Source organism: Felis catus, chromosome B3 (genome assembly GCF_018350175.1).
Source record: "Felis catus isolate Fca126 chromosome B3, F.catus_Fca126_mat1.0, whole genome shotgun sequence".
Taxonomy (NCBI): Eukaryota; Metazoa; Chordata; class Mammalia; order Carnivora; family Felidae; genus Felis; species Felis catus.
In genome coordinates, this window is record NC_058373.1 from 74,939,071 (window position 1) to 74,966,552 (window position 27,482).

The 27,482-nt window shown below is 43.1% G+C and overlaps 1 protein-coding gene across 5 annotated transcripts in view; it reads right to left on the reverse strand.

Annotated features, from left to right (window-relative positions):
• STXBP6 (syntaxin binding protein 6) overlaps window positions 1-27,482 on the reverse strand; it is a 250,429-nt gene that overhangs the window by 57,790 nt on the left and 165,157 nt on the right. Inside the window, exon 1 of one of the 5 annotated variants that reach the window (XM_045059741.1) lies at window positions 10,890-10,911. The exons of the other annotated variants lie outside the window; for them this stretch is intronic. The gene's annotated coding sequence lies outside the window, so the exon portion shown is untranslated. Of the gene's footprint in view, window positions 1-10,889; window positions 10,912-27,482 lie in introns of those variants that run through there. 5 annotated transcript variants of the gene reach the window in all.

Consider the following 27,482-nt stretch of genomic DNA (forward strand, 5'->3'; position numbering starts at 1 on the left):
ACATCTCAGCTGTAGTTAAGAAGCAGTGATAGGGATGCTTGGGTGGCTCAGTCAGTTAAGCGTCCAACTTTGGCTCAGGTCATGATCTCACAGTTCATGGGTTCAAGCCCTGCATTTGTGCTGACAGCTTGGAGCCTGAAGCCTGCTTTGGATTCTATGTCTCCCTCTCTCTCTGCCCCTCCCCTGCTTGTGCTTGGTCTCACTCTCTCAAAAATAAACATTATAAAAAGAACAAAACTAAACTAAAAAACACTAGTGATAGAAACTATTATGCCTGTAACATCATTACCATCACCACTCAAGTGGTGAAGTCTCTCTCTCTCATGAGCTAACTGGCTGAAAAAAGGTCTTTTAGAGAATGGCCCTTCCATGAAAGATGGTACAAATATAAAATAAGATGCTTAGCTACAGTCAGAGAGTAGAAACCACCCAGCCTTGCTTCTGCCCAATCAGAAAATTCTATTTATTTGCCAATAGCAAAGCACTTTCTTAGATAAAATCTGGTCTTAGGGTTAAGTCAGGAATTGGTGGAGGTAGGGACAAAGACTGATGAGGAAAGGAAAGACAGAATTGCAAGTTACTTGCTTTTTATGCAAAACAGCAGATGATGCACGGTCTGCCAGTGATTAACAGGCTGATCCTTCATTTCAAGGTCCAATGGTTGAAAGACTTTCTAAGGAGTTACATCTTTCCCTTACAATCTCGTTATTCATACCGCATCACTTCTCAGTCAGTCCAAACAGGAAAATCAATTTTGTTTTTAAGATACAAAATATCTAGCGTCGGTCTTGAAACATTAATTTATGGGGCGGCTGGGTGGCTCAGTCGGTTAAGCGTCTGACTTCGGCTCAGGTTATGATCTCACGGTTCGTGAGTTCGAGCCCCACGTTGGGCTCTGTGCTGACAGCTCAGAGCCTGGAACCTGTTTTGGATTCTGTGTCTCCCTCTCTCTCTGACCCTTCCCCGTTCATGCTCTGTCTCTCTCTGTCTCAAAAATAAACATTAAAAAAAAAAAACCAACAAAAAAAATTAATTTAAAGGAAACAAATAATCATCATATCAACAAAATTATTACTCGTCACCTCTAGATCTGCTACCATTTCATGTTCATAGGTGGTTTTTCCTAACTTGTGCACAAACATTTCTTATACACATTAAACTCAAACTGAATCACCTTATAATTTTACGTGGCCATTTCTATGAAAAAGAAGACGCTGAAGATACATCTATCTATAATATAGTTTGACATTGAGGCTAGGTAGCTAAACTGCAGAGTTTACCATAACGAGGTGCCTAAAATACCTTAGTTTCATCATGCTGCCTCCTACCATGACTTTACCATTAAGTGAAGGTCAGTGCTTTGTGGTATGCCTTAGCTCTCTGCTCTGCTGTGGTCTAATGGCCAGACATTTTGATTTCAACAAAACCGTTGATGAGAAACAATTTCGAGTAAGGAATAAAAGGGATATCCACATAGAATCTTAGCAGGGCTGCTCTTTGTCAGAGGTGGCTGACATGAAAGAGGGGAAAAAAAAGAGACAGAAATCCTGTGAAATGTGGTTCAGGAAGTAAAAGCAAGATTGAGCACACCTTCTGGAGGCTGATGTGGTAAAGAAATGGGCTAACAGACTGAGGTGAGAAATGATTATTTGCAACTAGTTTCCTTAATGCTCTCCCAATACTCTAATGTCTGATGATTCGAGGTGGATTTTGCAGTAACTGTGGGCAAATAAGTATCAGGTCTGAGGCTGCGTCAGCAACTTTATCTGGTGAGACAGCTGAGTGTTTACAAAGCTTAGGAGCAAGAATATGAAGATTGTTACCTCAAATGTTTTCAGAACAGGGGAACATCATCGCTGCTACAGTTAGGGGGAAATGGAGCATGGCGCGCTCCACACAGGGCTGATCGTTGGCTTCCCAAGTATTTTTCAAAGCGCGTTATCATTTGGGACGTAGTAAATGTTCAGAATCAACAGGCTCTGACCAGACCAACTCATGAAATGGCCAAGTTTGTCTTTGGGGCCCTATCCCTCTCCTCCCTATCCCAGGTCCTTGGGGCCCTCTGGCCAGATTCCTGATAGGATCCAAACAGGCCTGAGAAGGTCTTCGTGAATCTGCATGTTTTTAGGAGACACTTTTAATCCAAGTGACAACTGCAACAAAAACAGTGGCATTCAGTCTTCAGCACCAAGCCCTGGGAAAGCACGTAGGGATGGATGGTTTTTAACAGTCCTGCTCCACTAACCCTAAAGGGGAGGGGAGGGGAAGGGAGAATCAGTACACTGAGCTCTGAGGTTTGTTCTTAAAGGCAGACTTCCTTAGTCTCTAGTAGCGATAATCACAAAGAAAGAAGAAGTTTTCCACACAAAAGATTCCTTATTTGGTATCACTAGTTCCAAGGCCTGTGCCTTACATCACATTCTCCCCTCCGAACTGGAGAAGGAAGAGGTGATTGAAAGCCTAGGAAATTTTTCCAAAGGGATACTGAAAAAGGAACTGTTTACATGGGAAACTTTTCTTGCACAGGAATTTGGAGAAACCCTTCAGTAGAAGGAGGAGAATAAGAAACATCTTGCATCAAGCATCCCTCAGGAAGGTTACAGCACCATATGGAGAGTAGCTAACAACTTACACATTAATAGAGCAAGCAACCCCCCTACACCAACTCTGCAGGGAAGTACTACCTGGTTTCAATATTTCCAAACTACCAACGAGCAGATGGGCTAACTTTTGGAACACGCAACTTCAATGTCACATATCAGTATGAGACCTCATTAGTATTTCTAAAACCTAGTCCCTTCTAATTTTAATCTTCTTTACCCTGCTCATCATTTTGGTTTTTTTACTTGTAAAAACATGTAGATTTTTATTTGGAAAGGCTATTCTACTTTTCAGGTCAACGACAGGTGGAGGTGCACCGCAGGTAGTCCTAGGTTGTTACACCTTTAGCTTGGAATCAGAAAGCTTAATCCCCATAAGGCTTGAGTTCCCCACTGCAAGACCAGTACTGTCCCCTCCACACTGGCACCATGATGTCTTCTGTATTACAAATTGACATACAAAGTGCTAATTTATGGAAGCATGCATAAATGAAGGAGTGAACAAACGGATGGATCCTCAACAAAAGGAGGAACGGTTCCTAAGCCCAGAAACCACGACTAAACCACAAATGTATTTCAGGTTCAAATGTTCTGTTTCAAGATCAAACCGCAGTTTTAAGGGATTTGAACTGTTTTCTTACTAGAAAAGAGGAGAATCCTGAGGACTAGGGAGAATGGAGAGAATGGTAAAAACCAAGAAACAGAAATATCAGGACACTGGAAGGAGATAAATTGTGGGGGAGAACTTCTTAGGAAATCTCTTTTCCTTCAATCCTTATTCTAGCAGCATCTCTTATGAGCAATTCTGTTTGCTTCAGCCTCCCTGAAAACACAATTTTGGGCTGGAGATTCAGCAATCCAAGATTTCCCATTGTGCCTGATTTTTTAGCTTCCTGAGACTATTCTCCATAGACTTGAGGAGGAAATCAATTTGCATGCATTTTGGGTAAAGGGTAAACATGCAATGAATTATACAACCCGGCTGGTATTAGTTACTGCAACTTCATGCCTTATGTGGAAAGGGTATATAGCACGTCTGACTTATGTAGTGTAACTATGAAACAAACAGGCCCAAGCCAAGAACACAGATGCTTACAGCAGTGAGAACCGTGGTGGTTCTGAAGAGATTAAAAAATCCAACCCCTTGCCCTATACCATGCAGTGCAACAACAGTCTTATTCTGTTCTTACTTCCTCCATTCTGGAAACAGATGCAAACCTCATTTTTGATCTATTCTTAGGAAGGATTTCCAAACAGAGGCTCTGAAGACAAAGGCATCAAAGGAGCAGCACCTGACTCAAGAACGAATTTAATTACTCCACAAGAAGCTCATGGGCTGGGAATAAAAACTTGAAACAGAGATTCCTTTAATGTTACGCTTTCCCTGCCATTTTCCATTATATACTGAAAAGTGCAAGCCATGTAGCAACTCTCTGCAGGGAAATGTCATACCTGGTAGAAATTCAATACTTATTTCCTTGCAAGGAGGGTTGCTAAAGACCCTCCTTCCAGTGAGGAAGGAGGGAGACATTTCTGCAGCCTTTACGTCCCTGCCCCTGAGCAGCTCACTCACCATTATATGAGGGAAGGGCCTGGTGCCATGGTCCCTGACACTGTGCACCCACTGCTGGGCACAGTCCTTCAATATGAGTAGTCAGTCTAAAAGAACCATGGAATGATGTTATGCAGATAGGGATCACCTTCGATGTGAGAAGGCTACTCTCCCACAAATGAGAATTTCTGTCTGCCTTGAAGGAGGCAGAGTAACAGAGAATTTTCTAATGGATCAGGTACTAAACATATAATATCACTAGGTGTTTGGAAAAATCAAAGCTGTTATCACTTAGCCAACACAGGCTGCCAAATATAATTACAACTGTCAGTCAGGCAAAGACAGACTTACCTGCTCTGTTTTCCTTCCTCTACACCACCACCACTATTTACCTGATACTTTTAATAATACATTTTAAATGAGGGTGTGCATCACTGAACATCTAAAAAAAAGTGAATGATGTCACTAAGAACTTGCCCCCTTCACTCTTTACTGTGTTAAATGGAGGAATAAAATCTACATGTTCTGGGTAAAACGAATGTCATTTTGCATTAGTGGAAATGATCTACAGTTAAAATGAACTGAATGTATTTTGGCAAACTCTCGGCAGTACACACTAACACTAAACATGCAATATTCTATGACCCAGAAATTCTACTCCTGTGTCTACACAGCAGAAACGAGTGGCACTCTGTCCAAATAGACAAAATGAGTGTCACAATGAAAGACAGTGATCCTTGAGAGACGGGAAATGAATGAAGTGAGCCTCACGATCACCCTAGTTTATTGCTTTGCGAGTTTCTTCCAGGTTGTGGTGCAAGGGGGAGGAGCCTAGGCAGAGACTGGCAGATTCTGTGAGTTGAGTGACAGTGCTGAGAGTCTGGAGAGACCAAAGGGCTAAAATTCTCAGGACAGAGTAATGAAGAATAGAGAATTACATGCAAAAAGGACGCTAGAGATCGGCAGAGATTCGGCCTTGAGTAGTTAGCTGAGTATGTCTTCCAACGTGCATGTAAGGAAATGACTGGAGGCCAGAGAAGGAACCATTCAAAGTGAATCCAGGAAAGAGTGCCCCAGCTCAAATAGGCTTTGGGAAGAGTTTCCTGCCTGTTTCTACCAACCAGACTGGAAAAGTGATCGAAAAGAGTGAAAATCACTCTGAGTGGAAAAAAGAGAACAAAGTTGTGGAGAACTTACACTACCTGATCATAAGACTCATTATTGGATTAACTAATCCAGACATCCTGAGACTGGTGTCAAGACAGAGAGCTCAGAAAAAGACCTGCATGAATGGGTAATTGATTTTCACAAAAAGTACAAAGGCAAGGCACTGGAGAGAGAAAAGTAACTTCAACAAATATTTCTGGAACAAACGGACATCCACAGGCTAAAAAATGGAACTTCGGCTCCTACTTTGTACCATATATAAAAGTACGTCAAAGTGGAGCACAGACCTACATGTAAAAACTTACAACTATAAAACTTTTAGAAGGAAACACAAAAGAAAATCTTTGTGACCTTGGGTTAGGCAAGGCATCTTAGCTATGGCACTAAAAGCACAATTCATGAAAGAACAAATTAGGTAGGACCAAAATTTAAGACTTCTGCTCTTCAAGAGCATGAAAAGACGGGCACAAACTGGGAGGAAATATTTGCAAATCTCCATCTGAAAAAGGACTTCTATTTTCATCACTTTATATTTTTAAAACTCTTAAAACTCAAGAAAACACCTAGTTTTCTTAAAAAAAAAGTGTAGAAGATTTGAACACTTCATTAAAGAAGATGTGGATGGGAAAAAACACACACATGAAAAGATGCTCAATGCTATTAGTCATCAGGGAAATGGGAGACTGAAACCATTATGAGGTATCCTGACACAGCTCTCAGAAAGGCTAACATTACAAAGACTGACCCCTACCATGTATTCGTTTGTGCACAAATATTCACAGCAGCTTTACTGGTAAGAGGCAAAAACTGGTAACAACCCGAAGGTCCATCTCAAAATTATTATGCTGAGTGAAAGGCAGACCAAAAAAGAGTACATACTATACGTTGGCACTTACATAAATTTCTAGGAGATGTAAACTCATGCGTAGGACAGAAAGCAAATTAGTGCGTGCACGCAGACACGGAGGATGGGAATGTTGGGGGCCAGAGAGAGATTACAAAGGGCTGTGAGGGAACTTTTGGGGATGGTAGGTTCATTACTTTGGTTGTGGTGATTTCATGGGTATATATATGTAAAAACTTACCAACTGTGCCACTCAAATATGTAAAGTTTCCTGCATGTCAGTGATACCTCAATGAAATAAAGCTGTTAAAAAATTCACAAGCTGATCTACAGCATTTGTGGTCAAAATAGAGGTTACCTTTGACGGAGGTAGGCGGGAGCCTCCTGGGATGCTGGGAAAGTTCTATGTTGATATGGATGATGGTGACCTGGTTTCTATGCATGTAAAAAAAAAACCCCACTGAATTGTACACTTAAGATGTGTATAACTTACAATATATAAGTTATACCTTAACAAATGCAAACTAATGATGATGATGACAATGGCAGGGTTTGAGAATCGGTACGCATTTGAAATCGCCAACCCTGATAGGCATCTCTCAGCACTTGCCCCACCCAGTTCACTCCAAGGTTACTGCCGGTAACAGAATAACCACCCGGTATATTCTCCACACAGAAAGAATGTGCAAACTTGGAAGCTGTCTTAGTCTGTTTGGGCTACAATAACGAAGGACCACAGACTGGGGGGCTTATAAACAACAGAAATTTACTTCCCGCTGTTCTGGAGGCTGGGAAGTCCAAGATCAAGGTGCCGGCAGATTCAGTGTCTGGTGAGATCCTATTTCCTGCTTCACAGTTGTCTTCTCACTGTGCCCTCACATGGAAGAAGGGGCAAAGGAGCTTCCTGAGATTTTTTTTTTTAAATAAAGGGCATTAATCTTATTTATGAGGGCTCCACACTCATGATCTAATCACCCCTCAAAGGCCCCACCTCCTAATACCATCCCATGGGGTTTAAGATTTCAACATATGAATCTGGGGGTGAGGGGTAGGATATTCAGTCCATGACAGAAAATGCATTTATTCACTGCAGTTCTGACACTGGCTTTTATAAAAACCTACCCCGTTTTTTAGTATATGTGCTGCCGAAGCGAGCACGAAACCTACCCCGTTTTTTGAAAGTATACCCTATTTATAAAATTCTCCAGTTGGGTTCATGGTTCTCTTCTTGCCCATCTCTTCTGGAAACACTCCAGTTACTCCTCCTCTTGGTTAAAGCTTTCCATCTTCGTATTTCCAGACTTCTTCCACTCTGCCTGTGAACATGCTTAATGTTTTCTTTCCACGTGAGACTCTTCTATTAACAAGGCCTGTCCTCAAGCCCTATCCATCCTCGTGAAAAATGTGGTGGTGAGAGGAAAATTACGTGTGCTTTGCTACCCGCTCACTGCTTAACCCATTACTCCCCCCTGACCTGACCACGCTCCAGAAACTGCCCCATGAAAATGAAAACATCTCCAAACTATGAAACCCAATGGCACAAAAGTTAGTGGCAAAGCCCAGAGGTGGAAAAGTGCTTGACATGCCCAAGGAAGAGACAGAAGAGGCAAGGACAGCAAAATATCGAGGAAAAGAAAGAATGAGTGAGGTCACGGGTGCGATCAAGTGCTAGCTCACGAAGGTCCTGGTGTAAAAGGCTTGGGAAGCATTAAACAGAGGCCTAATGGGTTCTCATTTACATTAAAAAACATGTTGGCCAACTGCTGCTATCCGGCAAATAGGTCCTGCAGGAGTGTGTGTAGGCAGGGAAGTCACTTAGAAACTTCTACCCCAGTAGGCCAGGAGAGGTGATGGTGGCTTAGACCAGATGGCAGCAGTGGAGACACAGAAAAAGGAGACAGTCTGTCCTACTCTCCGTAGCTGTTGACCTCCCGCCCAGAGAACAACCTCAAGGTCAGTCACCAACTCTCAGTCATCTTCATACCCTAATGCATAGTGTACTGTAGGCCACTGTTCATTGAACATCACACTTCATACAGGTTGGAATAAAGATATTTGTATTTATCTGTAGGTGTGATCTCAGCTCCCAGATTTTAACTAACCCGAGAATAAAAGATTAGGTCTTTGTGTACTTGAGGGCACCTGGTAGGGTACCCTACCCAGAGTCCTAACTCAAATATGCATCACGTGAAATTTCTTCATTCTCATCAGAAATGATTAAGGATTTGCTGTACATATTGATGACTGTGGTTAGCAATGTATCACCCATCGACTCTCTTTTTGGCCATGTCTGTTTTTCTTTTTTTCTCTGGGGTCATTTAAGGCAGTGGGGGCGGGGGAAAAGAAAAGAAGAACAGGCACACCTGACTACCGATTCTGACATGCGGTAAAGAGCTGCTTCTCCTACACGGACAGCCAGCACAGCACCTCCGTGACTTCTGCTGCAGATTCCGAGATGGAACACATTGTTATGCACCTCATTAGTATTTATGGACAGCCTAGGAATCATTTCTGAAATAAATGAGACCACTTGTGTTAAATGATTCCTTCCGAAGAAAAATCCCCGAGGATCTTTCAACAGCCGGCCTTGATGAAGATTCAGAACAAAAGGAGAGAAATACCTGACCCTCTGGTGCTGAATGCGTGGTGAGAGGCTCAGATTTCTCTCCCCAATTCCCCACTGGCAATTTCCACATAAATTGGAGAATAATTGGAGGATAAACTGTCTTGAGGAGATGAGGCACAACTAACTATTGATACATTAGCTCTTCTCAAAACTCAGCCGGTCCTGTCTGTCAGCCGGTCCTGTCTGCAGGCCTCTACTTGTTGGTGCCAGGGTATCTTTCCTCTCCTTCAGACTTAACAGCCTAGACCACAGGCTATTCTGATAAGGCCGATCTAAATCAGAGGGCAGTCACCATACTGGGCCAAAGAGAGGAGGTGCTGCCCTCAGCAAATGCTGACTGTGGTCGCTGAACTCTGTTCCCCTGTGGCTGAGGGACAGAGATGAGCGCTTACCCACCTTCCATGTATATACCCAATGGAGTGCAGTTTCTCCATTGTACTGAATGTCACTGTGTGGCCTCCACTGTGAAAGGAAAGAAGGCATTATATATATATACACACACACATATATTTATATTTATATTTATATTTATATGTGTGTGTGTATATATATATATATATATATATATATATATATATAAGCAAGAACAAGAATTATAGATATGGTTTACGTTAGGCAGAGAATACATTTTTAATTTTATTTATTTATATTAAAATATAATTTATTGTCAAATTGGTTTCCATACAGCACCCAGTGCTCATCCCAACAAGTGCCCTCCTCCCTTCCCATCACCCACTTTCCCCTCTCCTCCACCGCCCCATCTACCCTTAGTTTGTTCTCAGTCCTTAAGAGTCTCTTATGGTCTGCCTCCCTCCTTCTCTGTTTTTAACTTTTTTTTTTCCCTTCCCCTCCACCATGGTCTTCTGTTAAGTTTCTCAACATCCACATATGAGTGAAAACATATGGTATCTTTCTCAGGCAGAGAATATATTACTGAAGAATCATGCGTGCTACTAAATGGACCCGCAAACTCTGAATTCTGAAGCCCTTTGCATGAAATTAATGTATCAAAACTTCAGAACGTCAGTCTATTTTGACTGAAATTTGGGGCAGAAATCACCAATTTTTCATTGCAAGTAACCTACGAGCTTTAAAACCAAACTTAGCACTTACAACAAGGGGCAAAATACATAAATTCCTTAGAGCAACAAAATACTTAAAATTATAACTTCATTGATTCGTTCAAAAGCAATGTTTTGCACTCTTTCAATGTACAAGTTCTGTTCAGTACATCACACCAGTTTGACATAACTGAAGCTCACTTAACCAATCTTATATGTGTGGTCTGCACTTCTGCCTATGTAGTCAAGATAATACAGAATTGCAGAGTTGGAAAATGTCTCCCAGAGGTTTCTTCTCCACCTGTGTCTTGCCTTTTGGCACGCTACCTTCTCAGCTCCTTACGTATATTCTTTTTCTAACTTCTTTTACCTCCACAATAATAATTTACAATTCATCCTAATAAAGAGCTTCATGATGAGAAGCTCTCCTTTGGGGTTATGGTTAAAGCCATTTGCATTTCATATTCTTGAAAGTCATTTAATTGGTCTCCAGTTTTCTCCTAGTTAAATCCTTGCCAGTTCCCCCAGTCTTCCCAGATGGGTCTTCTTTTTCAATCACCACCTCCTGTGGGCCCCTACAGAGCCCAGCTGAATTCCTCATGTTCCCTTTTAGACACGGAGCCAGATCTAAATAGAATAGTTTATTTTTAAACATTTTTTAAAGTAGGCGTCACGCACAACACGAAGCCCCACGCGGGGCTTGAATTCATGACCCTGAGATCAAGACCTGCGCTGCGACCAAGAGTTGGACGCTTAACGGACTGAGCCACCCAGGCGTCCCCTAAGTAGAGCAATTTTAAAAGGCGAGGACAATGCAACAAGCTCACATCCAGCATTGGACTGATCTGGATTCCTATTTGGGTATGCCAGTATTTTTGAAAACACTGATGCTGCACGCTTATGGTCACCTTACTATCTACTGTGAGTATTTATGGAACCGCTCTTTGACCACATTCTCAAAGAGGTTAGAGAAAAACTTTAATTGACATTCTAAACTTATATTCTTTCTACAAGCCACACCAGTATTTCGCCTACTTACGTTCTTCCCGTCACCGTTTCCATATGGCAGGTGTACAAGCCCCCTTTGAGCACTGTGAGGGAGAGAAGCTATTTCCTGCCCTCACCAGAGAACTTTATACTGTACAGGCAAGGCTTTTGCATCTATCCCTTTCCAGCCCCCACTCCTAACTAAAGTGCAGTGAAGCATCTAGCAGCATTCCTTGTGTGCAGTTGGCATCGATACTGAATGCGTGTTGAATGAATGCTGTGAACATTGGAACATGGGGTGGTTGAGTGTGGGAGTATGGCACTGGAAATAAAAAGACACAAAATGAAAGGCTTTGCATGAAGTCTATCAAACAGTGTAGGTGTAATGGGCAGTTGGCCATGGTTTGCAGAACTGCCACGGAGAGGACGAGTATGTGCTGTAGGTCTTGTTCCCTCAAAGTGTATACCTGGAATGTGCCAGATGATGATGCAAGGGGTCCAAAGGTCACCAGAACCTCCCCCCCCCCCAATGCGGCAGCCAGCTGAATATTAACCATCTGCGGAAGCAAATGATACAAGTTCTCATCGTCAGTGTGCCGGCCGCTGCGCTATGCTGTGGCTTTCCAGCCAAGGCTCACCGCTGGAAGACGCCTGGACAGTGTGTGATGAGACCGGGTCACATTCTCCGAGTGTTAACATCGCTAACCGAGAGACTCCGATGTCTTCCCAGAACCGAAATTCTAGTCCACTCAAACATCAGTGCCAAGGACCATGGACTCAAAAGAAGCATCTTGCTCTTAGGAGGCTCTAACTTCCTAAGGAGCTGCCTCTCTGGAACGAGTGAGGTAATGCAGGCGTGGCATCTGGTGCTTCTTCCTTGTTCCATCAATGGCTAACTGAAATAAAGTTCCGAGTCATCCTCATCGGACTTCTGAGACCAGATACAAATTTGTACCAATTTTTCTCCACCTGACTCCGCAGGCCAAGATCCCTGTGGCCAACAGATCTGTTCCTTAATTAGCCTTTGCTGAGCCTCCAGTAGACCGTAGCACCAAGGGGTACTGGCACATGTGTGAAGAAGGAAATCTCTCCAGGAACCAGCAATAGGAAATAAACAGAGACACGAAACTATGCCAAGATTCCCTCAAAGATTCACTGCTTCAAACTCAAATTTTAGTCTATCAACAAAGCCACCGACCCCTGGACCTCTCTGCTGCCGTGAGGTTGTATCTGCAGTCGCTGATAACGTACGATGCTGAGCACACACATTTTGGAGTTCCGAGACACTTGTGTAGCACAGACCACACAAGCCATCGCAAAAACCACAAGCACTGGCAAACCTGTGCCAATTATAAGCAGACTTTCAGGAAGTGACTAACACACATCACAGAGGCCACTTTAGGGTCTGATATTATTACAAGGATAGAATTAATGCTTCTTTCCTATGCGTTTCCTCCACTAAGGAGGTCAATGATGTCACTGACAGTTCTACAGGGAGAAGCCTGTGTCCACCCCAGATAGATTACAAAGGCTGCCCTCTTGACGCCAGGCCATTGTCTGTAGATCCTCACAGTTAGAAAGAAATCTGTGCACATGGCTCTGGGTACAAATCCTTCCCACTGCTGTCAGTCATCTTGTCACACACAGCAGATGTCATCCTGATGGGTAACACAGAAACCCTGATCATTCAAGTCTAAGTTACAAAACTTATTTTTAGAAACATAAGCGTTTGATTCCTTAAGTAATTTACAATACAATGGATCACAAGTGTCCCTGGGCACTAGCTGCCCGGCTCGTCCCCACCTCTCCAATCTTACTTTCTGCTCCATACTTCCCAGACTGCCCCCACCAGAGACTCTGCATCCCAAAGTGCCGGGCTCCTCCCTGGGTCGTGCACGTGTCCTAGCCTGTCCTGTCTGTGTGCCTCTGGTCCCTGGGACTTCTCAGCCTGGGATGCTACCTCCTGCACATCTAAGTTGTGCTCACCCTTCATGGGCCAACTCCAGATCCTTCCTCTGCCACAAGAATTTCCTTGGCAGCCCAGCCCATGTTCCCACCCTTTCCTAAAATGTCTAGGGTATTTCTCTTTAACACTGATTTTAGGACTCTGCCATACTGTATGTATTTCAGGAACACAAAGGAAATATGCTGTTTACAAGCCAATGATTAGTCCTAAACTGCAGGGGATTTGTTGTTGTTGTTGTTGTTTTTAGTTTAACAAAGTATATATACCCTTTTTGTACCTATCTTAGCACTCTCTTCACTTGCCTGGGAAGCATTTCCCCACCATCAGAAGTGCAAAGGGAAGCTGTTGCCAAACTTAGGATGAATTATCAAATATTCTCATTTCAGAACGCAGGAGGCTTCCTCAAGTGAAAATGTATTCCCTGATAATATTACAGGAGGCTCTTATTTATTTCTTAATTTTTTGGCACTCTAGGCAAAATGGGATATAGTTCCTGCTTCTCAAGGGTTTTCAGGTAACATTTACAAGAAAAAAAAAATCAAGCAAGAGATGGTAATTATATTTCAGTGCGAATGGAGGGGTTAAACAGGTCAGAAGAGGCAGGACAGTTTTCAGAGGGGGCAAGTTCTAAAGGGAAACTTTAAAAAAAGAAAAGAAACAGGATCCCTCAGAGAGGAGGCTGACATACTGAAGACAGTCACTCTCTCAGGTACAAGAATGAAAGGTGAAAAGGCCACATTTCCAGAGGAGAGACAGCATTGGTGGAAATGGCCACGGTACGATTGGTTCGGGATTCTGATGCAATGAACAAATGGCAACAGTGACCTCCACGTCTGCACGTGAGCCACTGCGGTGACCCCGAGAAGGAGGTACAGGAGAGGTCACTGCCTTCCGCATGCCACGTTTGGTTCTCCTCCTTTGTGAGGGACCACAACCATCAACTCTCTGCCTCCTCCCTCCTCTTTTGCAAGGAGGTTCATTTTGTAGATGAAATTCCATCTCCTTCTCCGATAGAAATATGAGGGTGAGGGAGAAGAATTCCTAAGGGCAGTGTCTGTATCCACATAAGGCCACAGTTATATCTACCTGCACTCCTGTGTACACTGTTCCCAAGACAACGTGCCCAGCAATCCGCAGACCCCCGCATCCGTCTCAGAGAGCGGAGGGGGTCTATTCTCGCGGATACCGAGGTGCCGAAGATCTCTGTCAAGTCTGCTACTTTACAAATGACACAAGGGAAGCACTGGTAGGGTCACAAACTGAAATTAGCATAGCGTGGGCCCTGCAGATGGGAGTTTTTCATCTTAAGTAATGGCAATTTGTAAGACAGAAAGAGGATTCCCCCCGCCCCTTGCTTTTTCCTTGGTAAAACGCTCACTCCTTCGCTCCTCCTTTTGAGGGTGCAAGGAAGATTCGCTGGCCAGTGGCCTGAGGGAGGCAGGCTCCAGGGTGCAAATCGATGCCAGAGGGGATGAGAGGATTAGTAACTCAGATTCTGGTGTCCAGTGTTTAGAGTCTCATATCAGATTTGTGTTATAATGGAATTATACTACTGGTTCAAAAGAAAGGCATGTTCAAAAGAGGATCTTCAAAACCCCGTGCTCCGGTTCCACCCATGGGTATATACCACATTATGTCAGAGGCTCCATCCCATCCATGTCATCTTGGCCACCATGCTTGAAAGGCTTTGCACAGCCGGAACCCAAATTACTTCCTAATGTCAACAAGCTTTGTTCATCGAAATATAAACCAAGCAGAAAGCTATGGTTCATGCACTGTCATGGGTGGAAGGTCACGTTAATTGAAAAAGTAAAGCTCATTAAATGGCTATTTTGCAGATATGAGAAAAAAAAGTTGTTTGCCGAGACGAGGTTAAAGGAAATTTATGTGAGGATACATAACGTGTTCCTTGCTGGAGCCTTAGAAAGGTCTCTTTAAAAGAACCACAGCTCACCCAGCCATTTCCTGAGAGGGAGGAAATGTTCCTTCCTGACACCTGTCAGAAGGACATGCTCATTAAAATGGCTCTCCAGCAGAGGCCAATGTTCCTGGTATTGAATCACCCTGGAGTTCTTTACTTGCTCCACCTTGGAACTAAACAGCATTACAGACTCCAGATGTGGCCTAGAAACTAAGTGATCTCCTTTGTGAAGAAGGCTGCTCCGCATGGGGAGGGAACGTGGGTCTGTCAGCACTGCACGGGAGCTCCATGAATCATGGAACTGACCCTAAGAGGGGGAAGCTTAGGGAGGGACAGCCAGCCCTCGACTGGGAGTCCAGGAGCCCTGGCTCCTGTGCCCACTCTGCCTGTCTCTGGGTGCTTTAGACAGGGTCTGTTACTGCTTACGTCTCGATTTTGTCATTTCTAGGATGCAGCTAGACCAAAGGAACGTCATGAGCCCCTTCACGTTTGCCCATTCTATGGCTCCGTGTGTCACAGGAATGTATGCTGTGCATGACGATGTCTAGATGTCTCTAATAACAAACAAACACAGAAAATCATTATATAGATAAACATAGTAAGGGCCAGCTTTCCGAATAAAAGCAGAAAATGTAAAATATCTATTCATTTTTTAAAAGTTTATTTATTTCAAGAGAGACAGAGAGAGAAAGAGCACGGGAGGGCCAGAGAGAGAGGGGGAGAGAGAATCCCAAGCAGGCTCCGCACTGTCGGCGCCGAGCCCGAGATGGGGCTTGAACTCACAAATCGCAAGATCATGACCTGAGCCGAAACCAAGAGTTGGACACTTAACCGACTGAGTCACCTAGGCTCCCCTTTAAAAAATATTTTTAAATTAAAAAAATCTTTTTTAATTAAAAACAAATCTATTCATTTTAAAATGTTGAACACACAAAGTTCCGTCTACCCATTGTCCTAGACTCTTCTGAGATTTTTTTTTTTAAGTTTATTTATTTTTGAGAGAAAGAAAAAGAGAGGGAGGATGACTGTATGCACAGGGTGAGAGAGAGAGAGAGGGAGGGAGAGAATCCCAAGCAGGCTCTGGGCTATCAGCATGGAGCGCCATATGGAACTCGATCTCATGAACCCTGAGATCATGACCTGAGCTGAAATCAAGAGTCAGACACCTAACCGACGGAGCCACCCAGGTGCCGCTCTTCTGAGATTCTTAATTAAAGAGAATGTCAGCCCTGCTGTGTCCCTCTGCGGGGCTGATGAAAGGCTGGGGTGAGGAGTGGCAAGGGGAGGTCTCTTGGCAGGCAGAGAGCTTCACGGTAGGAGAAAAGAATTCTTTTGGGAGTGGCAAAATGTTATGCTCATAACTTTGCTAAATTCCCCTAGAGGGAATCATAGCTGAATATGAGACGTTTATGTAAATTTTGTTTTGCTTAAGAATTTAAACTGCCAACACTTGGATCATAAAGCAGTGTGACTATTCTATTCCTCTGGAAAAAATCTGAAGGCACAAACAACACTCATTCAACAAATATTTATTATGTGTGCACAATGAAGGAGAAGTGATGCACCAGGGGTGAGGGTGGGGGGAAGGGAGGTGCGTTGAGGGTGGAAATAAGGACAAGGTGAGTCAAGTACAGTCCTGCTCCTTAGGAAGTTTGCATTTTGGTGCAGAAATGACAAGGCCACTGGCGCTAAAATACAAGGTAGGATATGATAAATATCACAGCATGTATTTCTTACCAGCAGCAGGTGTATAGTTAGGTGTCTGGAGGAGGCAAAGAACACACACTGAACAGAGCAGGGAGTGGAGTGAGAGGCAGGTTTTTGGTAGATGCAGGACAGCTTCTTTATGAAAGAAAAGTGCCGTCTGAGCGGTAGCTGGAAGGATGGGTAGGGCTTATAAGGATCGAAGCAAGAAGCAGATTTCATTTATGCCTCAAACCATCCTCTGTGCTTCCATAACTAAAAAGACAAGCCCTTACTGACTGGGAAGGGCCCGTTTACAAGTAGAGAAATAAGACCACCCAGAGAGCAGTTGATTTCTTTTAGATTACCTTGACCTGGGATGAATCTTAAGACAACCCATTTCCTGGCCAAAAATCCTGGATACTCCTCTATGCTTAAACTCCATGTTTAGGAAGTAATTTTGTTAAATACATATTTATATTCAAAAGCCTAACTCCCAGCTTCCTGGTCTTGTTTCCTGGCCTTAACACAAGGCACTATTATTTTCTTAAAAAGGAAATTATTCCAGTGCCCCTGCCCAGGTTCCAGTGACTCCAGTTTGCCCTTAATTTTATTCCTCTTCTTGAAAGGACACCGGCAGTTATAACTCACACTGGTTTGGGACAGCATACAAGGTTTGATGTAGAAGCAGTTAAGGATGTGCTGGTGTTTCTGTTTGAACCGTGGGAACATGGTTTCTGAGTGAGAACACTTAAATCTTACTTCCCTTGAGATCTGCCATCCATTAACAATTCAGCTGCAGGGCTAGGTTCGTCTCATTTCAAAATGTAAGTCAAGAGCCTAAAATTGGTAATTGGGCATTTAATTGGGTATGTGAAGGCACTTACTGGATTTCTAACAACTTCAACAGGTAATGTTTAAGAACATTAAAAATTACAGCAATGATGAACCAGATGCAAATGGAAAGTGAATGAATTGTGGCACTATAATTTAACACATAGCTAAGTAGTGTTTTGAATAGAAAATGTTGAGCTTGGTTGGTTTTCTTCAATTTTCTTATATGCCAGGGATTATAAAACTATTTTACTTTTTGAACTTGGCTTCCACTCTCATAAAACTCCACCTACAAAGTGTTTGGAGGACACCTAGGTTGCTCAGTCTGTTAAGTGTCAGTCTCTTGGTTTTGGCTCAGGTCACGATCTCACAGTTCATGAGTTCGAGGCCAGCACTGGGCTCAGTGCAAACAGTGTGGAGCCTGCTTGGTATTCTCTCTTTTTCTCTCTGTCTCTGCCCTTCCTTCACTCATGCTCTCTCTCTCTCTCTCAAAAATAGATAAGCTTGAAAAGTTTAAAGAAAGTGTTTGACTAAATTCAGTAGGTATAGTGGCATTATAGGTATTGCTTAAGCCTATAGGGAATACCAAGAAGTCTGAGCAGTATGAACATGTATGAACATGTATGAACAGTATGAACATGGTTAAACAGTAAAGAGCATATTAGAACCTGGCCACTCACAGGGGGCATCTCAACAGTCAGCTGGATATCAGTCAATTGAATGGAATGGCCTTTTTTATGATGTCTATAACCAAAGACCTCAAAGTCATTTACAACGGCTTCCAGTGCCCGCTGCCTCCTTATTCTTTTCTAAATTTCATTTTACTTCTTTTGATTTAAATAGGTAATAACACTCACGTGATTCAAAAGTAATATGTTGCAATCTCTTACTCCCACCTGTCACCTTCTGTCCAATTCCTTCCCCTCCCCTGCCCTCTTGTCTAAATCTAATTCAGTATTTGTTCTCTCCTCATGAGGTGGTTTGATCCCCGCTCGAATAGATTTATGTGAATGATACAAAATGGTAAGGGAACCATGGCGCCTGTGCCCGTTCTTACTGAAAGGCAACTGCTAGCAAGAAAGAAGGACAACAGAAGTGCCCTGTTCCAAACGTTCTCATTATGCCCAGTTTGGTCAGAACCACCAAAGGCCTCAGTGTTTGAACTGGTAAACACGAGAAAGACTATGGAGAGTCTATAAAAGGGTCAAAGTATGTGAACTCGGAAAAAAAAAAAAAAAGACGACTAACAAAAAACTAATGGCCAAGTAAATTTATGCCACGGGAGCCATGACACTGAAGTAGGTCAGAAAATACTTTCTTTTGGAAAAAAATTAAAAAAAAGAGGGAACTTTCCATATATCCAGGTCATCATTCCTAAGAAATAATTAGCAATTAAATATTACATAGAAAGTACTACGTAAGACTTTGTTATGGCCGTTGTTCTCGTTGGCACAGCCTTCATATGTGCTGTGAATAGAAGAAGTCTTCCTTCTTAGAAGAGGAGGAGGAGGAGGAAAGAGTAAGAGTGAAGAGCTCTGCATTCTAATGTTTTTCCTGTAATCCATTTTGACACTGGAATAAATACTTAGCATCAAGATATTATTGATCAACGACAACAAAATCTCTCGCCCTCTTCCTGTTCCCAGCTGGCTCTCAGCTCTGGATCAATATTTCTTTTCATTCCCACGCCGTGGGCTCAGTCGGTGCACTTTTACTTACTTGCCTCCATCCAAGGTAACCGACTCTCAGGGTTGGTTTGACGGCAATTCTATTATAGTCCTAAAGCAATTATTTTAAGAAGAGATGAGGAAGAAAGGAGAGGAACTGTACAAACAACTTGACAGAATCCATTTTCTTCCCCTCCTTTTAATGTTTCTGGCCTCTCCACAGAGCCTTTCTTTTCCTGAGCTCCAGGCACTCTTTTTACAAAATAGAAACAGGATCTTGGTTGGCAGGAGCTGCCCCTGTGAACAATGAAAAGCCCGGCAGAGATAATGATTCCCGAGCAATTGCATGGCAGCTCCCAAGGGGCCACGGAGGAGCACGCTCCCCACTGGGGGTGTCTGGCTTCCCTGCTCCCAGCCTGCTCCTGACCTGGGGTCGACTACACCTGCGTGATTTGTTTCTTTGTCCTATTTATCCTGTCGGCGTTCGCTCTCTCTCCGCACCCACTAGAAGGTGACTAGTTCTACCACTTGGCTTGACAGCCACGTCCTCTGAGAAGGGTCTGGCTGCATTTGTGAGCGAAGGACCGAGAAATGACATTACTGAACTGACATCTGTCTTCTCATCATGTTCCAAAAGGTCTTGTACTAAAGGGCACTGGGACAACACTAGAACAACACAACACAACACAACACAACACAAAAAAACAAACCCACACCTACTAAGCCACTATATTGTTCAGAGTATTCCCTAGGGAAGCTAGTGGAAAGCTTCCTGAGCCAGGCCTCAATTAGGCATTTGCTTCTGACACTGAAAAAAAATACAGTGGCTAGAATCACCATCAAAGATTTTGAAAATTTCCCAAAGAATGTAAAACCAAGTCCCAACCTCTCAAGGGTACAATCATGCTTAGTGCACTTCCACACCTTGACTCTGCCATGGGTGAGACTGCACTTTGTCCTGTGGAAGGCTTTGTGCTCAATGAGCACAGAGAAGGAGCACCTCTAAGGACAGCAGGATTTCTGAAGGTCGTAGCTGGGAAATACGCAGGAAGAAACAGGGCTGCGTCCCTAGCGCTGGGACCTGAAGTCCAGGTGTGTGACGCACTAAAGCCCTGTCGTGTGGTGCTGGGGCTCTGGGCGCTGTGTGTGCAAATGAGACGTGAAGGCAGACGCAAGAACAAACATCTGGAAGCAGCCCACTTCCCATTAACAGAAGGAAGTTATTGAAAATGACCAAAGTTATAGAACTGGGTAGTGTATGAATCAATGGTGACAACGTGTCATGAACCAACCATTATAATGAACCTGAGTCTGTGCGTCCCAGTCCTAAAAAGAAAAGACGGGGGAGCAGGGACAGCTAGAGGGCAGAGAATAGGACTCAGAATTGAGGGCAGTTCCAGTTTTTGAAAGGTTACATGAGTCACATTTCATAATGTTTTCCACATTCATCCACTGAAAGGGTGTTTTCTCATTGCTTTGAGAATCCAAAGACCAAGGATACTGTTCAGATACTGTCCTATTGATTGGTTTCTTTTTTTTTTTTCCTTCAAATTTTAATTTAAATTCTAGATAATTAACGTATAGTGTAATATGGGTTTCAGGAGAATTCAATGATTCATCACTAACATATATGACACCCAGTGCTCATTACAACAAGTGCCCTCCCTAATATACATCACCCACTTAACGCATCTCCCCACCCACCTCCCTCCATCAACCCTCAGTTTGTTCTCTATCATTAAGAGTCTCTTATGGTTTGCTTACCTCTGTCTCTCTTTTTTCACCTTCTCATATGTTCATCTGTTTTGTTTCTTAAATCCCATATGAGTGAAATCATATGCTATTTGTCTTTCTCTGACTTATTTCCCTTAGCATATACACTCTAGCTCCATCCATGCCATTGCAAATGACAAGATTTCATTCTTTTGATGGCTGAGTAATATTCCAATGTATATATATATCACGTCATCTTTATACATTCAAATATGTTGCATTTTTATACACCAATAATGAAGCAGCAGAAAAAGGAATCAAGGAATTGATCCCATTTACAACTGCACCAAAATCCAAAAGAAACCTAGGAATAAACCCAACCAAAGAGGTAAAAGATCGTACTCTGAAAACTATAGAACAATTATGAAAGAAACTGAAGAGGACACAAAGAAATGGAAAAACATTCCATGCTCCTGGATTGGATGGACAAATATTGCTAAAATGTCTATACTACCCAAAGCAATCCCTTTCAAAATACCACCAGCAGTTTTCACAGAGCTAGAACAAACAATCCTAAAATTTGTATGGAACCACAAAAGATGCTAGAAAGCCAAAGCAATCCTGAAAAAGAAAAGTGAAACTGGAGGCATCACAATTCCGTTTTTCAAACTATATGACAAAGCTGTAGTCATTAAGACAGTATGGTACCAGCACAAAAAGTGACACATAGATCAATGGAACTGAACAGAAAATCCAGAAATGGACCCGCAACTATATGGTCAACTAGTCTTTGACAAAGCAGGCAAGAATATCCAGTGGAAAAAAGACAGTCTTTTCAACAAATGGTGTTGGGAAAACTGGACGATAGGCAGAAGAATGAAACTGAACCACTTTCTTACAAAAGTACATTCAAGATGGATGAAAAACCTAATGTGAGACAGGAAACCATCAAAATCCTAGAGGAGAACACAGGCAGCAACCTCTTTTACCTTGGGCAGAACAACTTTTTATTAGATATGTCGCTGGAGGCAAGGGAAACAAAAGCAAAAATTGGAACTATTGGGACTTCATCACGGTAAAAAGTTTCTGCACAGTGAAGGAAATAATCAACAAAACTACTGTTCTGTTTTTTTGAGATCATTGTTCTCACATGCTTTCCCTCTCCCCTACCACCTACTTGCATCTCCCCACACTTTGCAGGGAAGGTTACTATCAGAGAGGAGCCCAGAAATTTGATCTTCTGAATTCTTCTGCAAAACTGAACAGAATAGTAGAGTGGGCCTTCTGTGGGGAAGGCTCAGGCTATATTCAGGTTTGTGGGTCATTAATTCAAGGGTAAAACTCAGAGGCAGCACTCTCTACACCGTTCTTGGAGATCTATGCCTTCCAGAACCTCATTTTCTGCAGGTTGTGGTGGGTGGCCAGAGCTCCAGCCAGCAGACGCAGTTTACATTGGAACGCTCCGCAAGTTATGGCAGGAAAGCAAAGCCCTGTTGAGGGAGCAGGCTTCAGAAAAGAACTCAAGTCAATATTTGAGCCTCCATTCAAAATATCGTGAAAAGGCATCTAACCTTTATAGATGGGAAAATGCTTGAAATAAGAAAAAAGGTTAAGAATGACAAATCAAACAACAGAGATGACATTCACAAATTGAGCACATGTGAACACAGAAAGACAACTTACTGCTGCTGTCCACTTACAGCTACTCATGACATGAGGGCATATGGGTTACAAGGGAGTTTACCTAAGCTCCCTGAAGGCAGGGGGGTAGACCAGGGGATTACTTGGGGGCTGTTCCTAGTACTGACATGGATACATTTTTAAAAGCTAATAATCTGGGATGGCACCTTCAGGCAGGATGGTGGCAGTGACTCCAAGTTACCACCTTGGAGTACAGCTGCCAGATGAGTGGGAAAGAAGGAAGAACTGTGCCTAACAGGGCCAGTGGCCAGCTGGAGAGATGATGCACAGTGCAGATACATCAATATCTCCATTAACAGGACAGGTTAATTCCAGTTTGCCCAAAATTGGCTGCTAGTGGCCTACAGATGGAAAGGTACACATCAGTAGGTTAGTTTCCTCCTCTCCATACTGTGGTAGAGTCCTCCCCTCACTCCTCGCCGTCTGCTGCACCTTAACCCACCTTCAGATAGGTTCCTACCTACAGTGGCCTCTGCCCTTTAGTGCCTACCCTCCTTCCCTCTTCTGGGTGATTGATCATAAAGGAAAGGGGCTTCTCTACCTATTAGACCCGGCCCCGACTTCAGTAACCTCGAGATGCCTGAACCTTGTGCCTTTGTCTCCCCCTCGGGTCCAGCAGAAGATGAGCACCCACAACCGTGGACCCATCCCATCCATTTTCTAAAGGTCTACTTCTTGCCAAGCCTGCATTGACCTGCAGCTCTTAAGCTCATTCACATGCCTCAGTGGGCTTTATTTAGTCACTGTCTTCCAGTTCCCTCCCTCACTCATAGTTGTTTCCTGTAAAGCTTCAAAAATAAATAGATACATAAATAAATAGAACCCTTACGCCAGACCTGCAACTTCCTGCTTAACGAGTTCTTGCCCAGCACCTCTCCACTATAAATTCGGTTTTTCACCTGCTCCCTCGTACATAATCAACTCCACTTGATATGTAATTCAAACTTACGTTCTGAAAAGCTAGCAACATTTTTGAGACCTGCATCTACTTTGAGTCAGTAATGCCATTCCTAGAATCTGCTCCTGGGGAAATAAGAGTGAACGTGAACAAAGTTTTAATTACATGGGTAAGTCATGGCATTGGTTATAATGATGAAATATGGCTAATAACTTCAATTTCTAACAAGAAGGGACTGGTTAAATACATTATGACGTATTTTGATTTAACTGAACATTATGTAACAATTATAATTCTGGAACATATTTAATGACATAGATTCTCATTAGAAAAGGAAATCATGAAATTATATGGATATATCATCTCACACTTATAACACCATACATATTTAACTATCTATGACAGCATATAAAAATGTAGTGTTCCTCTGAGTGTTAGAACTGCAGGCCCTCAATTTTTTGCCTTCTCTGTACTTCCCAAATTTTCTACAGGCATCTGTTCTCTTTTAATAAACTTTTTACTCTAGGATAGGTTTAGATTTACAGAAAAGTTGTGACGATAATAAAGAGTTCCTTTGCATGCACACCCAGTTACTCCTACTGTTAACATTTTACATTAGGGAGGTATATCTGTCAAAGTGAATGAATCCATATTGGTACATTATTATTGACTGAAGTTCACACTTTATTCAGATTTCCTTACTTTTTTACCTAATGTCATTTTTTCCTCCCAGGATATATCACAAAAATTTGTCATGGGCCATGAATAATGAATGAGATCTCAACTCCCTCCACTGCTGAGGGGTCTGCTTGAAGCCAACTAACTAGACATGGGAACTCTCCACTCCCTAGAAGTCTCCACGGTGAGTACTTTTAAAGGCTGCTATTACATATTAGATAAAACTTCCTAAACACTGAGTTTATTACAGAAAAGTGACCCATTGCAGTTGCTGGCTGGGAATCAGTCAGCAAAATCTCCATTGTGCTGTTTTGGTTCAGAGAGTTGACTCACTGACCAGTTATTTATTCTTCCATAGTGTCCAAATACCCCTGGGATTCTTCGGCAAAAGCTAATGGAAATGTCAGACTATCCTCCTCAAGAAGAATGCCTTTTTAAAATATTTTGAATTGGAACTTTCCCACAACACATGCTCTTAAGTAACTGGCAAATAACAGAACAAAACAACAAGCTATGCTTAAGAGGGGGGAAACGACTAAAACAAAAACAAAAACCCCATCTCATTAAAGGCTGTCTTCCCTCTTTACGAAATAGTCATAGTCACTTTTCAGCATGTAGCTGACTGGCTATCTGTGCCAAAAGGACATGTCTTATACAGAAGAAAAAGAAAGGGAAGCTTCAGTAAGCCTTTGAAATTCAATGGGTCCATCAGCCACTTACATTCTGTGGAGTGAGGCTCACTGTAGACTAATCAACTCTGCATAAAAGGTATAGTAGAAAAAAAAACCTCAGAACCATTTCCTCGTGTCAAAAACATATTTATGTCTTCAAACATAATTTTGAAAACTTTTGGTTAAAATGACCTGAAGGAGCAGCTGCAAACAGCTCATGATTTCCATTTCCATTCATGATGGAGATTCAGGAACAGAAGGTACCATTATCTCCATTGCTGAATCAACAAATTTTCATTTTACATTTCCGTGACATGTTGAAGGAATTCTATTTTGACTTGTTTCCCAAAGGACAGTGATTCTAATACAGCTCCCCTTTCCAAAAGCAATAAAAAACCCCAAAGCTTGGTGGAGTGACGTCCCCAAGATGGTGATATACGTTGTCCCTGACTTTGCTACTCCTTACAAGAACAACTAACAACTATTCGAGAACAAAAAACCATGGAGAGACCACAGAGCACAGGGGTGAGGTTGGTGCACCCCCTCCAGAGATCAAGACAGATTGCATTAGAAGGTAAGAAAAGTGGCTACACATTGACTTCACTGCCCACTCTTGGGCCAGTGCCACATAGAGAGGTCTCCCCTGATTCTCTGATTCCTCCAGTGGGAAAAGAGAACCCACAGTGGGGACCATCATCCCACTCAGCACTGTGGCTCGCTTTGCAGGAGCCCCTAACTCTGACCTCGCAGGGGAACTGTGGGAATCTGACCATGCTGGAAAGTTGGGAGGAGCTTGCAACAACCAGCACATGGATCTGGGCAGGCTGAGTTCGTGCCTGCAGTGCCCAAGTAATAATCGCAAACACTGGTTTTGCTCATCTGCAGAACCAACTCTGATCACAGAACCTGGAGGAGTGCAGATCTGCCTGATTTGGATCCTCAAAAGAAGAGCTTTGCTGGCCCTGAAGCCTGGTTTGCCCATGCCCAGGCAAGGAGCTGAACCACTGTCCCACCCACCATGGAGAGTGTATTCCAGCACCGCAGGACCAGGAGGGCTGGTGACAACTCCCAGAAGCAGTGTGTCCCAGTGGCACTCAAGCCAAGAGGTGGGTGGGCAAACCTACTGCCAGGTGTGGAGCATTCCTGGGTTATGCAAAGTCAAGGGGATTATTTCACAGCCAAGGCTGAGGGTAGCTCCTGGCCCCTCCCAATCTGAGAGCCTGTGTGGAAAATTGAAAGTAGTGTAGAGGGATCCCCTCCCCCTCCTGCCCAAGAAAGGTTGTTGAGACAGCCTCACCTGCTGTCTTCCAGCTCCATGTGACCAGAAGGGCTGGTGATTACTCCAGGAAGCTGTGCAGCTCAACAGCACTCAAGTTGACACATGGGCAGAGCCAACAGTTTGTAGGGCAAAGCCAGTGGCCATGATGGGCTGGGGAACTTGGGGTGCAGGTTGGTTAGAGTTAAAAAAAAAAACAAAGACCTCTACCAGGTTTAGAACTGCTTCTCCTGCTACACCTCACCAGGGAATCTAATTTGTAGCCACGCTCACTGCTGAATACAGCCTTCAGCCTGTCTTTTTTTAATGTTTACTTATTTATTTTTGAGAGAGACAGAGAATCCTCAGCAGGTTCTGTGCTGACAGCATGGGGCTTGACGTGGGGCTCAAACTCTCAAACCTATGACTTGTGAGATCATGACCCGAGCTGAAATCAAGAGTTGGACGCTTAAGTGACTGAACCACCCAGGTGCCCCCAGCTTTCAGCCTGTTGGACCAGAGAACCTAATCAGGGCACACAGGAAGTCGCATAGCCCATTCAACAGGCCTTAAACAGAGAATACAGCCTGTGTCTTCCCTGCATCTCTACAGATTGTCCTCACCTGACCAGAGAGTTCAGTGCACACTCTGGACTGATTCAGGTCCCTGGTCAGAGCTGTGCAGGCCCTGGGTCCCATCCTGCTGCCCTTCCAGGACAGGGAGGCTAATTCATAGCCCCATTACTACTGAATACAGTCCACAGTCCCAACCATATGGTAAGCCCAACAATAAGATCCAGGCAACTAGGGAGCACATCCTACAGACTCAACTTGGGTGGCAACAAAGCCAGCCATCCTATCCAATTGTTCTCGGCCACTGGCACAACCCCCATCCCTGTTCTCAGAGTTTGAGCAATTGCCTTGCCTAAAAATAGACCATGATATCAGGTCCCAACTGCCCAAGGGCATTACCAGGCAGACACACACAGAAACCCAAACTGAGGTGACAGGTCTCTGACAGAGCAAACCTGCAAAGTCTGCAAGAGGCAGGCACCTCAAATGTGCAGACAGCAAAGTAAGAAATCAAGGATCATGAAAAATAAAGTAAATATGGCACCGTCAAAGGAAACTAATAAAGCTCCAAAAACCGACCTCAAAGAGATGATGATCTATGAACTGTTGGAAGAAGAACTCCGGATAATCCTCTAAAAGAAGTTTAGTGAATTAGAAGAAAACACAGGCAATGAAACAAAACGTAAAAAAAAAATAAAGCAGGAACAAAACAAGAAGTTCAACGAGGAAATATCGACCATCACAACCAACCAACTAATCAACAAACAGAAATTCTAGAGTTGAAAAATATAATAAAAAAATATGATTAATAGAGAGTCGCAAAAGTAGACTCAAACATGCAGAAGGGTCAGTGTCTTGGAAGATGACATGCTGAAAACTACCCAATTAGAGGAACAACAAAAAGAAAAAAGAATAAAGAAGGGTGAAGAAAGGCTATGGGATTATGGGACACAATAAAAAGAAACAATATTTGCATTACGGGAATTCTAGAAAGCAAAGAGAAAGGGACAAGGACATAAAGTATATTTAAAGCGATAATGGCTAAAAACTTCCAGAACCAAAGTTGAGACAACAGACGAGTTGCTT